The sequence below is a fragment of the Pleurodeles waltl genome, chromosome 2_1, assembly GCF_031143425.1.
Source record: "Pleurodeles waltl isolate 20211129_DDA chromosome 2_1, aPleWal1.hap1.20221129, whole genome shotgun sequence".
Classification (NCBI taxonomy): Eukaryota; Metazoa; Chordata; class Amphibia; order Caudata; family Salamandridae; genus Pleurodeles; species Pleurodeles waltl.
The window spans coordinates 639262834-639277465 of record NC_090438.1 but is presented as its reverse complement, the minus strand read 5'-3'; the positions used below and the strand labels follow the sequence as shown (position 1 = coordinate 639277465).

At 42.3% G+C, this 14632-nt stretch overlaps 1 protein-coding gene across 2 annotated transcripts in view; it reads left to right on the top strand.

Annotated features, from left to right (window-relative positions):
* The first annotated feature begins 1941 nt into the window (after window positions 1-1941).
* The window catches only part of C2_1H7orf57 (chromosome 2_1 C7orf57 homolog), a 238286-nt gene continuing 225595 nt past the window's right edge, over window positions 1942-14632 (top strand). The window contains exon 1 of one of the 2 annotated variants that reach the window (XM_069216108.1): window positions 1942-2274. The gene's annotated coding sequence lies outside the window, so the exon portion shown is untranslated. Of the gene's footprint in view, window positions 2275-7486; window positions 7541-14632 lie in introns of those variants that run through there. The other variant, XM_069216123.1, reaches the window with a different exon arrangement.

Below are 14632 nucleotides of genomic sequence, written 5' to 3'. Positions count from 1 at the left end.
CTGGAAACAAAATCGTCAATACTTTCTCCCAACTGTTGAGGTTGTGTGTAAAATGTATGTCTAATCATAACAACATTAAACTCTTTTGCGAAACGATTTTCCAATCTTTTCAATACTTCTGTGAAAACATCCATCGGTTGTTGACCTTCTTGCTGTACTATGGGAGGTAGATACTTAAATATGCGCTGTCCTTCTTGGCCTAAGGTACTGAGTAAAATTGCTTTCTTCCTACTAGGTCTTAAGTCTTGTCCATCCAGTGCCACCAAATAATTTTCAAACATGTCAACCCACTCCTCCCAAGCGATGCATGGAGATCCTGGTTGTCCAAAAAATGTGGTGGCGGTATTATGCCTTGGTTATTTGTGCTCATAGTGATAAAGTTCCTTGTACTGAATAAATGACTTGAACTCTCCACTTATTTATTTATTTTTTGTTGCTTTATCTAACTCCAATCAACAAGTTCTGCTGCAGAGAAGCGTTTCCAAGCACGAGATTCTTCATGCGGCACTCACGTGCTGAAGGCTTCCACGTTACTCGCCTGGTGTCACGTATCTAAGCAACCAGCTCCTCATGCAGGGAGTGCGCGCGTGCTGAAGGCTTCAACGTTGCCTGGCGTCGCGTATCCAAGCAACCAATGCCTTGTTACAGAAGTGCGCTCTCCAGAACTGCTCATGCTCACTGACAATTAATCCTGATGCCGGAACTGCTTGCGATTGCTGACTCTCGGTAGCGCAGCGCAGGGTGGGGTGCTCGTGCCACGCCTAAATCGGTAAGTGCCAAGGGTTTACAAGTGAATCGCCTCTACTGAACAGTACCTTACAGTGTGCTGCCAACATCCATCAATAAATTGTATGCCGTGGATTCGGTCATCACTTCTCGTGCGTGTTTGTTTTCAAATCCTTTCCAGATCGCTAGTGTACGTCGCTCGTCGCCATAAATATGTTGTATTCCATGGAAAGAACGATGATGGAATAAGTCTTTATCTTGATTTATTTGTGAAACAGCAGTGTCGCTTTGGGCGAGTTTTTAGTAAATCTATTCCGTGGCCCCGCACTTGCCCGCTCTAGAATGTTTACAGCGCCAGATTGAAACTGGAAACTTTCAGAGATTTCGAGGCCTGGCCGAATAGAGGATGTGGTTAACCTGCTCATGTTGGGGGTGAGAAATCAGGTTCGAGTCTCGACGTCGCCTCAACATCTTGTGATTCTGGGCAAATCCATACCAAAAAAATGAAGGTGTAATGTAACGTGCTCATGCAGCGCGCCAGTACCTTCGGGTCGATTTCCCCGCTATTTAAATCTGCGAAAAAAACGTATCTGCCCATACTGTAAATTAGAAATGCTCATTTAAATTGGAGAGCGCTGAAAACTTGTTTGGCGTGTTTCAAGCACGTGTTCCACCAAAACACGCTGCGCGACCAGGGCGGAGACAGTCTTTGGCAGTTTGCCTGACGGCGTACACAGGATTGAACTCGCCTAACTGAGCGGGAGTGGCAAAGTCTCCCATCTTTTTCAGGACCATTTTGAAAATTGAATTTTCGACCACAGTCGTCCAAATGTGACGTGTCACATGAATTTGGCTAAACAGTTATAACAGTTCATTTATTAATCGCAGAAGACGTACGAGAAATTGCAGTGGTCCTTGTTATTTGTGAATAAGTAAAGATTTTTTTTTTTTAAGATGATAAAACCACATATTCACATTCTACTTAAAACTGTTGCACGCTTTTATTTTTAGCGTTACGGATGAAAGCACTGAAGCATGTTGGCGAAGGTCTGAAGTGAAAACAGATTGGAAAATCATTTTGAGAAATCCCTTAACATGGCCACCTCGTTCTCCATTGCATGTCTGTACTTCCGGAGGCGAGTGCGGGGGCACGCTTTTTCTCATTGGCCAGAACGGGTTACAGAGCCTCCTACTTGTCGTTGGCAGTTCGAAATGTCTTCTGTCGCTATAGAAACGCCAGAAACTTGTTTTGTTGTGGGCAGAAGGCGTGTTTTAGTGCGCCCAGAGCAGAGTGACATTGCCGCCCAAAGACTGCGACCTGCAAGAGAATACACACGCAGCAACTGGAGGCGCCTACAGCAGCCAGTCACTGAATTATTTTGAGATACGCTCGGCAGCAGATACACACGTAGCACCCAACCCCAGTCGTTCTCAGAGACCCGAGACACCGACAGCAGTCAGAAAATCTGCCTACAGCCAGGGAAGTCCGCATTCAGCCAACGCAACCAGGCAAAGCGCAGTCAGGAGCCAGGAATAGCATAAACAGAGGTAAGTGTGTATGGCTGACTTAACTACAGTTTCTCCTTTTGCTGCACAGATTTCACGACGTGGCGCGGAAAAGATTAGGTAAAAACATGCTGCAGTTGTTCTTTGAAAACGGAATGACTTATGCTTAGGGCCCCTGTCCGCTAAACTGTGAACCGGGCCCGGTTCTATCCGGTTTACCTTTACCTTTGGCCCTCCAAGTAACAGCAAAAGAGGCCACAGAGAAAGCACCTGTTACATGCTTCCTCCATGTCGGCAAATTAGATTTTTATTTTGTTTCACTTTTGTTTACTTTAATAATCAGTCGGGGGTCAAAGAGAAATCGCTAGAATACATTTTCTAGTTGATTGTTTTAATAATAGCTGTTTTACTTGTGTACTGATAGGGAGAAAAATACCACCCTTAGATGTTTTTCCCTATTTATTGCTGTCTGAGACAAAACTGTTGGCATGCCCGTGAAAAGAAAACAGCCCGGTGGCGACCTTAGCTCATTTCAAAGGCAAGCTGCGGTGGTGAGGTGTGTGTTTGGGAAGGGGAAGACAGGGGTTTGGCCTGCCAGTGATGCAGCAGGTGCAGTGACACCAGAGCCCAGGTTGTAGGCTACCTCCAGAATTGTCAAAAATGAGACCCACATTAACCCACCCAAGCGCACTCTTAGGCCATCCAGATAGAATTTCCTGGAACTGGGCTGTGAACTCCGCAGCAGGTGTTCTTTCTATTACCACTGACAAACTGTGGGCCCCCCCTCTTGCACTCGCACTGTCTTTGCAAAACTTACATAACAAATGTTCCTATTTATTAGGAATTGCCGAAAATGTAGCCAATGCTATATATATATATATATATATATATATATAAAAAATTATATATACGGAGAGCGGCTTTGCTTATTTCAAGCGGAAGCTAGCGTGGTCTCAGTCTCACTTTTTACATTTTCTAAATTCGAACATACTGATTGCAGAATGAATGGTTTAATTTATATACACCCTGAGATATTTTGCTGTTATTGCTATCTGAAGAGTAGTGCCTATTAACATTAGTAGGTTCATAAGTGCTGTTTCTTTGCGGGCAAATGATACCTATAAGCATGTTAAATGCGCGAAATATTCCACGTACAAAACACGTAAAGCAACGTGTAGTTGAGCCCTTCAATTGGACAGTTCTGGGATCTAAGACAACGCGGGTAGTTTGATAGGCATGTGAGTAAAAGGACATGGGTTCCTTATGTAACGAGCGTAATGTACATAATATTTAAGCGATGTCGCTAGTCCTTTTAATGGGAATTGTTTGCAAGAACATTCTTAAGCACAGTATACTGACAGGATCTGGTTCAATAAGTATAAAATGTATCGTAGATGCGAGGAAACATCGGTTTCATTGTCCCCTTTGAGCCTTTTCTCCTTGAAGCAGCCAAACGCGGAAGGAAAGTTAAGCCAAAGAATGCAAAACCGTGAACTAGTTATAAACTGTATGCAACAGACAAAGTGATAGGCGGGAATTACTCAAGATTTCACTCTAAAAAAAAAATCCTGGCCAAATAGCAAACAGAAAGGTCATGCTGATTGCTGAAAAGGTAAAGGGAACAGTGGCATACAGGTTATTGAATGGCGATTGTCAAGAGAAGGACAACATATACTTAAGTCATTCCCTTACACCGTTAGCAGCAAAAATAGTTTTCGTCCTTATCCTATTTCCTTCATTAAGGCCCTGGGTGGAGCGGAATTCCTGTGTAATTCCTTTAGCGTATTCTTCTCAGCCCGATCACGAATAGCTGGTGTTTTTGCACCCAATTTCCCCAGGTTCAGGAGCACTGGATCTGATTTTACTGGCCGCTAAAAGAGTGCATTAATGCTTTAGGCATCGGCTGCAATAGCAGCTTTGTTTCATGCGCAGGCCCCGCCCGGCCTGGCCTCCTTCTCTGGCAAGGTGGGGAGCATGATATGCATCCCCCGTCTGTGCATTTCTTCCCTTTCCCTTCCCTCGCCCCGCCGTCACTCCGTCTCCACCCTGCACAGAAGCCCATGCAGCCGCTTACCACCTGCTCTGAGTGGCTAGTAAATGAGGCCCTAAGTATGGATGTTAGAAAGAAATGGTCCATTCTCAGTTGGAGAAAGAACAAAAGGAAGGGGACGAGATTCTGTTGTTCCAAGGTCCAAATAAGGTATATTATGTTAGCTCTCATTTATAAATCGTGCATTAACCCCAGGGTTTTATGGCGCTAATACATTCCCGCATATCATTTTGACTGTTGACCTACACCACTGAGCGTCAACATACCGTGCCACTAATTAGATAATCTGGTTTTCAGAGCCTTGCAAAAATGACTATTTTCCAATGCAGGAGGCAAACAATCCCAGAAGGTATGTACAAGAATAGAAAAAGAAGCTTCCACATAGTCGCTGGTGACTGTAACAGGAAGCCATTAGTAGAGCAGTTTCTCAAACGGAAGAATACAAGTGGGTGTTCGTGGAGAATACCTTTCCTTTGTAAGTGAAAGGTGCAGAACCAAACAAATATGTGGACTAAGCAAATTATTTTAGGAATAAACTGGGAGCCAGGGTCCATACCAGCAAGATGGCAGAGCCTGACCCAGCCAGTCACTACCGTAACAGCTGTGTTCTGGATTACTTGCAGGTGCTTAAGAAGGCCTTTGGGAGAGGATGACCACAAACATTTCTTTACTGATGTTTGGAGCCTGTAATTATGACAGTTTTGTCAGTGGAGGTGTGAGATGAGCAGACACTTAGAGAATCTGAGCACCTCGTTTCACGTTCTGCTGAGATAAGGTGATCAGCTTCTCTAAGCCATCCATACAGAGAAGAATACTGATGTCAAGAGAATACACAGGAAATGTTTTTATAACAGTTGGTAACCCTGGCAAAGTTTATTTTGTGGCCATTTAGCTTGGAAGGCAGACACACAAATAAGAAATAGGAAATCAGTCCTGTGCACTGACCCAAAGAAAAGAAAATCCGTGCACATACTAATTGAAGCCTGAAAGAGTTTATTAATAAAAGAAAAACAACAGTCTACGAATTCACACGTTGCGTCAACCAAGGGTTCCATCAGCAATTTTTGTGGGAGCAAAGTCACTAAGTGAAGGCAAAGCATTCATTTCACGTATACTCTTCCAGTAAAAATCAAATGATTTTGTAAAACAAAGGTAGTACACAGTTGCCAGAGACTGAGATCACAAGAAATGAAGTAGTCTCCCTTCAGTTATAACAAAAATATACACATTGTTCGGCTGAGCAAGCTTCTCAGGAGTCAAGATACGAAAGAAAGGCTTCAAACGTCATAGATGGGCATTTTCTTTAGGCATGGATAGTCTTGGGAAGAAAGCCCAGCTGCATCAGTTACACTTCTGCTAAGAAAACAATTTGCATTTCAAAATTCCCTTCCACTAGCCCTATTTATTGCACAACAGATCAGTGATCATTCCCTTCCAGTTCCATATTAGATTCAAAACCTTCCATAGACCTATAGTCAGCCTTACATTCCTAGTTATTATTGTTAACAGACATTTTCAGGGGATAAGATAAGGCCGTATGCCTGCCTTTTGTAACATGAATAAGGGAAGCAGTGCAGTCCTGACCAATGAGATAGAATAAAATATGAGATCGAAAAAGATGACCTATACCGCCAGTGAAGAAGGGTCTTGGCCATAACCCCTAGATCCTGGGCTCACCGAGACAAATACTACGGCAAACGTTAATTCATCCCCTTGATTCATTATGTTCAACGTCCAATGACACATGTAATTATCACTGGCAATAAGTTTATTACTTAAATTAGTTATTTTTCATATAAAGGAATCAAAAGACCAGTTTTCACTGCTTCACCAACACCAGAACCCAATGATATTTATTTAACACATATATACTTAACACAAACATACAATTGCCTTCAAGTTGAAAACATTGAAAGAACATTTGAGTAACATTCAGGAGTTATAAAACTCTGTGAATTAAACAGCCAAGCATCTTAGTGAGCAATGCACAACTAAATATGATAAAAGTCTGCCTAAAGCACACCAGAATCTTACAGACCTCTTTATGGCAGACGCATTATGTAATGAAACGACTTTGTAACAGAAAATATATAAGGAGAGTCAGCAGATAGGTTAACGTTTTGCATGGTCCTCTAAATTAAGAAAAAATAAGACTTTAATACAAATTATTGTCAACCCTGAGACAGATAAAGAGATCTCACTTAGTGAAGATATTAATAAAATCTTTCTTCAACTATATAAAGAATTGTATCTGATGGAGGATCAAATCTACGGGGTAATATTGAGCAATTTCTTAGCCCTGTTGACCTATGCGAAATTGCAGAGTCCCGGAATAAAGTCTTGTAGGAAAAGTGACTTCCCTTGTGGTAGAGATGGCACTAAGGTCGAATGTGAACATAAACGCATGTGGGAGTGATAGTATTCTGACAGAGGTGTACAAGGAATTCTCGGAATTAGTACTTTTTCTAACAGAACTATTTAATCAAATGTCAGGAATTCCAATACACCCTTTTTTCACAGAGGCCATAGTAGTTAAATTTCTTTAAAAAAGATAAACCATCTCAAAGTGTTAACTCCTAATGACCAATTAGTCTGCTGAACTCAGACTATACTTTTGTTAAAAGTGTTATCAGCACTAATTTCGCCTTTTGTCCAAAAAGACATTCACAAAGACCAGAGTGGCTTTTTACCATCAGGATCCATCCTTACTAACACAAGCTTTTTAGTACAGGCTATCAACGTTTTTGCCTACTAATGAAGTCAAAGTGGCAATTGTAGCTAGTGATGTTGAAAGGGCATTCAACTTAATTAATTGGATGGACTTACTTTCAATCCTTGCAAAATTGAACTTTCCTAGGCAATATTTCAATCTTTTATAATGGTGCATTTCCAATAATCGTTATAATCTTTGAGGAAACAGGCTCTGGGACAATCAGTAGAGGTACCTGTCAGGGTTGCCTATTGTCACCAATACTGTTTACTTTTTTAAACCACACCCTTGGGAACAAAATTATGTAATAATATCTCGATTGTTCCACAATTGGAGGGGATCAGTAGATTAAAATTGTTTGTTGCCGGTATGATTCTATATGTAAGAGTGGAGAAAGAGAATATTCCATGGACTTAAGTTAAAATACAAGAGTTCACAGCTGCGGAGGGGATTACATGATATAAATCTGCTTTTTTATTGTTTAATGCAGAAGTCAATGTTCTTATCAAACTCTTAGGACAGCAATTTATTCCCCAGCATCCAGTTCGGTATGTATGGATTTTTGTTACCTCAAACCTTTTTGGATTTATATAATCTATTATAGCAACACTCAAAAGGTTTGTGATCAATTTACTTGATAGTTTTCTTTACCATTATCTTTATTAGGCTGTGTATCTCGAGCTTGCCATAATTTCTATCCACTAATGTCTAAATTAAGGTTACTCATATGCTTTTTCATGAACTTGATTCTCTTTTTTTTTGTTTTAGGAAATGTATTTTGAATATTAAGCATTGAAGGGTTCATTTGCCAGTTTTTCTACTGAATAAAGAATTGGGAGGGCTAGCCATCCTCCAACTTAGACATTGTTATCAAGCATCACTTTTAGATAGTTTTGTACGAATTAGGCACCAAGGAGTAATCTATGATTTTTTTCTTATTAAAATGGCAAAAGAATTAGAATGACCATTTTTTTAAGTCATCCAAGCTTCCTGAAAACAAGATGGAAAACAGTTCATAATTTTGCAGTCCGTATCAAACTGTTTTTTTTAAATGAACATAGTATTCCAACATGTCACCCATTCATGCTTGAGTGTAAGTATTTGGACTTGAGAATCCAAATAATATTCTAGGGAGCTAGTATGAAAAAGGGTTATTTTTAGTCTGAGGGCCTGATTAGATTTTGGCGGTAGTGGTCTAGACGCCGACTTTTCGACTAGAAACACGTCCGCCGCTGTGACAGTCTGCCTGCCTTATTTAGATGTTGACGATCCCATAGACAAAAGCCTACATTGGAACCGCTGCCTCCGCTAAGAGATATGGCCTGTGTCAACAGCAGAAGAGCGAAAAGGGATGCCTGTGGGAACCCAGACACACTTCCTGCTCTGCAGATTAGGATGTGCTGTACTGCCAAAAAATAAATAAATGGCGGTCCAACCTCCATGTCTGAGTTGACAGATTTGGGGGGAGGTGAGAAGGGGTGAAAACTTACCTTTTTCCCGATTCTACCCCCGTCTCTGACTGGGCACATCTGGACAACACCTGCTGTCACTCCCCTCTCCCCCCTTTTGCCGGACTTGAAGGTAGGGACGCTGCAGTGTCAGGGTAAGTTGGGTGGACACTGCACAGGAGGTCAGGACCATTGCAGGCATATACATGTCACAGAAAATGTTTTATTTTAATGTGATATGCATATGTTGGGGACACCAGTGGGTCAGACACAGATGGGAGCACACTGATACACAATACATATCACACACATACACAACTGTCATTATGGTGCTAGTACTTTTTGGCAAATGAATGCTGGCACCACAATGATGGTACATTCACCCCTGTCAACTGTGTCTATATGTGCACATTGCCAGGGGACCTGTACCTGTCATATTGTGCTGCGAGATGTGTTTGTGTGTGTCACTGTGTGTATGTGATGTGATTGGCTGGGTAAGGGGAAGGGAGCTGGTGTGGGTGATGTGGTTGTGTCTGTATGTGTGCCACTTGCATGTGAGACCGATGTTGTGTATGTTGTTCTGCCTTGTGACACATTCAGGTGAGTGTGATCATTGTGTGGCAGACGTTGTTGTGATGTGTGTGTGTTTGTGTAGCTGAGTGTGTAGTTCAAATCAAATCCGGGTTTAAAGAGGACAACTACTCACCTCTAAGGGTCTCCAGGGACTGAGGAGGTTTGTCCTCTGAGCTTCAGTTGAAGAGCCAGGTTTTAAGGTCCTTCCTGAATTGAGGAAGCGATGGTGACTGCCTGAGGTGCAGGGGCAGGGTGTTCCAGCCCTTTGCCGCGAGGTAGACAAAGGATCTTCCACCAGCTGAGGTCTTCTGTATGTGTGGTATGGTGGCTAGTGCTCGTTGAGCTGAGTAGAGAGGTCTGGTGGGGGATTGGTTGGGAATTGTTGTGGTTGTGTCGTGTGTGGATGCAGTGGCAATGGGTTGTTGTGTGAATGTGTGTGGTGTGTAGTGCGGGGATACACCTATGACTAAGGGACAGTGTGTGAGCATCACTTACTTCTCTTCCATAGCCCCTGCCATTGTATGAAGTCCATTGGGTCCTGCCGCCGTCTCTCTCTGTCAGCAATCCGTCACCAGTTAATCCGCTTGCAGAGCTGTAACATCCTCAACTTGAGGGTATTCTCTGGTCAGCAGCCGATGCGGCTTGGTAGAGCTCCCACCAAGATCTAAATCAGGCCTTGGGATTTTATCTCAAATCAAGTGTAGGAAATATGGCCAGATGTAGGCCCGCAAAGTGGGCAAGATAACCCCACACTTTTATTTAGCTTTGCACAAATAAGCAGCTTTTTGAAAAAAAATTCTGAAGTGATGAACAAATGCTCTCATAAGGTCATCAAGCTATTGGTTAAGAATAAACCTTTGGAGGGTAGGGAATTGGCATAGTGTTTTACATCAAAACTGAAACCTGATATTGATTTCTAATTTTGTTAGGTAGAATTTTAAAAAGCATAATTTGCAGAAAAACACCAGGAGAATGCAGATTTTCATCTATGGGACATCAAGCTCTGCAAGCAGCTAATATTGAAAGAATGGCATTTCTTTCAAGATGGCTAGCCTATTATATACCTAATATCCTACATGAGGTATATTCCTTGCTGCAGGTGCCAACCAAATGCTTTGGGAGACTGGTTTCATACAATTTTTACCTGTCTGTTATTGTATGAGTTTTGGAATTCAATTTTCCAATATTTGAGTAAGGGACTAACCAATGAGGCTGAAGCGTTTATTTCTATTGATTCATTTTTATATGCGCCCAAACGCCAGGCTGTAGATCGTTGCAGACTCTTTCAGATCGGTTAGCAAGACAGCTGGGATCTGAGAAATGAAGCTGTTAGGACAGTGAATCAGTTGTTTGCAGTATTACAAAATCACATAATCATTCCTGTGTAAATCAAGTAAAGCTGGAAGCATCAGAGGGGGAGAAACAAGTAATATTGGTTGCCCAACTTTTATTTAATAAGAACTTAATTAAGGGCCTGATTTAGAACCCTGAGCAAGGGGAATACTCTGTCACAAACCTGATAGATATCCCGTCCACTATTATGATCCCATTAAATCCAACGGAGATCGTAATACGACAGACAGGATATCCGTTGTGTTTGTGATGGAGTATTCCATCCATCAAGTTCTAAATCCGGCCCTTAGCCCTTTAATTTGGAGTGGTTTGAATTGACCAGAGTGCTAAATGTATATCATTGGTTGATTTTAGCCTGGTTTCACTTAACATTTCAGCTATCTTGTTTTTAAGGATCCCTTTGGACCCTTATACTCTTCATGAAAACTCAAAGTAGTAAGCACAATAGAAGTATTGATTGATTACTAGAGATTTGCATATTTCCTGAACTAGATTTAACAGAAAGTGAATTGCTTTGTCACTCCCTATCCTAGCGCTGTGCATAGTTCCTGAACTACATCTGACCCATAGTGAGTGCCTTTGTCACACCCTATTTGAAATGGAATTCCAAAACTTGGCGATAAGGAAAATGCATCTTTTTGCTTGATCACAGCCACTGTTTTGGACTGGTGTTGCTGGTTTTTGACTCTGAACACTGGGACTTTGCTATCAGGACCCAGTATTGCTCTATCCCCTAAAATATGTTGAAATGTGTTATGCTTGTAATTGGCATATTTAGCTTACTTATAAGTCCCTAGGATATGGTAAAAAGTGTACAGAGGGATTATAATTGAAAGGCACTAGTGGCCTGCAGCACCCATTGTGCCTTTTGTTACAGCGACAGTGCAAATGTGATTGCAGGCATACCATTGTAGCCTGTCTGGGCAGTTTTACAACTGCAAATTCGACCTGTCAAAATAACCTCATTTGACAGGCCTAAACCTTGCATTTAAATATTGAAGTCACCCTCAAGTAGGCCTTACTGTTCATAAGGAATGGTGCATATTATTTAAAAGTAGTACATGTTAATGTTTAATTTAAAATATGTCCTTATATTGAAAAGACCCTAAACACAATTTTCACTCCGGCAGGGTTAGTTGTTCAAAAGGAAAGCACTGGCATATAATATTATTTTAATGTTATCTCTAGTTTGGTGACAGCTACAACATTCATTCTTGAATGCTTTAAAATATTTATTAGAAGCCCAATTCTCTGCTAAAGTTGGATTTATATTAAATATTTTGGGAAAAGGAACTTTTAGAAAATCACCTTTTCCATGCCTACAGCCTCTAGAAGCCTATTAACATGAGCTGTAACTGTCACTATGGAACTTAGTGGCCCCCTTAATGAGTGTGAAATTGCTCCCAGAGCAGAAACCAAGCCCGTGGGTGTGGGAATATCATTCTGTTGTTCTGGCAGTTTGGCCCCCTGAGCTGGAACCTGAATAACTTCAAAGAAGACTACCCTATCATAGGCAATGTTAGTTGCACGCTACTCTCTGAACTGGTTTGAAGTGACCACTGAGAAGGAGTTGCTCATTTCCCCCTAGCCAGACCTCTGGGATGGGTACAGGAGCTCCGCACATGAAAGGAAAGGATCTGCCATCTTCGGTGTAGGTAGAGAGGGGTACTATGGGATTGTTTGCAGTAGAGCAGACAGGAACAACAAAATTTCTTTTAGGATTACTCCAGTAAACTTTTTCCCTGTTGGTTAGAGAGGGGCCAAGAGCCACCCCGCCCACAGGGTAGTGCCAGGCATAAGTACGGTACCCCATGGCACTCTCTTAAGAACACTGCTTGACTTTTAGAAGAGGGACGAAGAACTGTACGTGCCGTAGAGACCTGAACGTTTGGAATTGCTCCCACTTGGATGTAGGTCAAAGGAGTGGACACCAAGGCCCTCATTGTGACCCTGGCAGTTACCAGACGCCAGGGTCACGGTTGCTGTCAGACCGTTGCCAAAGTGGAGGTTGGACCGCCAGAACCGCCAGGTTCCTGCCAGTCGACAGCATGGTGGTCTCGGCGGTTGTAATCTGCCAGGCCAGCGCTGCTGCCCTGGGGATTGAGTCTCCTTTCCGCCAGCCTTTGCATGGCAGTAGCCCCGCCATGCAAAGTCTGGCATGGGCAGTGCAGGGCCCCCCATGGACAGCCCCGTCTCCCGAATGACAGACAGTGGAAGGCGCAACGGGTGCTGCTGCATCTGCCGCACCGCCACATTGTCGCTGGCTCGATTACGAGCTGGCGTCAATGTTAAGGCTCTGCTCAACGCAGGGCTGGCAGGCACCCTGATGGCAGTATGAGTTTGGTGGGCAGCGGAGGCCGCCAGCCAAACTTGTAATGAGAGCCCAAGTGTCAGTTGACTGACCTCCTGTAAAGCAACAGGGACACAACAAGCTGCTAAACACCCTTTTCCTGAAGAGCCTAGCTCAGCAGTTCCAATTGGACATGCCCTATATGCTGGTAGTCGATTCTGCTGGCCTCATTGCAGCCCCAAATGCTCTTCTTGTGGTGCTAGAACTCTTGGCTTTATCAAAGTGTATTCCTTTTGCAATCCTGAGAAACGGGGACATAAAAACGCTTTGGTCCTAGGTTTCCAGAGGACTGGGACAAACCTACCAAGTCAGTCTGACGAAGGTGCTTTGCCGCTGGTCTAAATATTAAGGTTGCTCCTCTCTCAGTTTTTCCTCCCACAGCAACAAATCAGTTTCAGCGGGTTGTTACAGAGAGGGTATCTGGCTTTGGCTTGATGGACCCCTATTTGGCTACAGCTTGCAGCTTTGCCCCACTGGAGGAATCTAAGCGCAAAAAAAGTAACCAAATCTTCACCATGCAAATGTGCCAAAAGTATCCTACTGGTTAGGGACCTTTCTTGGGAGCTAGTTTTGAATTTGTGCAGCTCTGAGCTTTGCAGCCAAAAGGCAACAACTTCACCCGGACCTTATCTGACAGCTGTCCAGCTTCATTGAGCTGTTCTTGGCCACTGCCTGCTGCTTAACCTTGCTGAGGATTTTTGACTTTCACTTCAGAGACTAAGTTAGAAGGTAAAACATCTGACCGGGACGAACCTTGGCTTTATATCTGAACCGTGCTCCATCGCGATCAGCCTTAACTTGCGCTTAGATCCTGGTCAAGCTCAAATAGAGCATGCTTTTTCTTGCTATATTTGATAGTAAAATTCAAAAATTAATATCTCTGATTCCCCTATTGGATTTTTGTCTGTTTGACATCATTAAATTCTTCTCTATTTTTATAAATTGGATTGGATTTTTTATTGTGTTTGTGTTTTTGATTAACTGTTTTGGTGCTTCTAAATGCTTTACACATTTTCATAAGGCAATCCTGTCTACTCTGTGGATAAAGAGTGAGCTCAGGTTGAAATTACTGAAACGTTTCTGGACCTAACATGATTAGTTTAATTATTATTTGTGGTGGACTCCCATCCACCCCAACTATTAATCCACTTTGTCTCATAGACCTCTGAGCAGTTTCTTGGTTACCGTGATTGCATCAACTCAGTCCAACCAGAAAACATAAATACTAAAAGTTGAACATTGATAAAAAAAAAACATTGAAACATTTGAATTTAAATGTTTTGAAGTTGAACGAACGGCCTCTATGGAGGTGGGTGGGCAGTGGAGTTGGTTTTGACACCCTTCCCAATGTTCAGGGCTTGTCATGTGTACAGGAGTGGCAATACTGGGTGCAATGCTTAGGTAGAAGGGAGGAAACAAGTGAGTACTTGTGTCACAAATCTGCAGCCTCCATAATGTGAACTACTCCATGGTACAGGCAGTGTGAGGGAGAAGTCATTTTTCAATCAATCAATAAATCAGTAGATTTATAGAGCACTTTTTGCCAACCATGAGGTTACCTAGATGTTGACCCTAATACAATATTCTCAAATGCTTCAACAAAATGAGTAGCAGCTACCAATGTTCCATCTAATTCTTTTTCTTGGTGCGCAACAATTTAGTGTTTGTGAGCACACTTTTCTGAGTGGTGTGTGCAACTGAGACATTCCAAAAGTCACTATGCAGGCGAGTGCAGTTCCTTTCCGTGGGTGAGAGGTATATTTTTTGCATTTTGTTTTTATAACAGCTGCATTTTCATTCAATTTCACTTGCACATTTGACATCTCATGAATCTGAATCCACTATGAAACTATATCAAGGCAAAGTTTTACGCTGCAATGTATATAGTGGACTTGTTATCTTACCAGAAGTACATA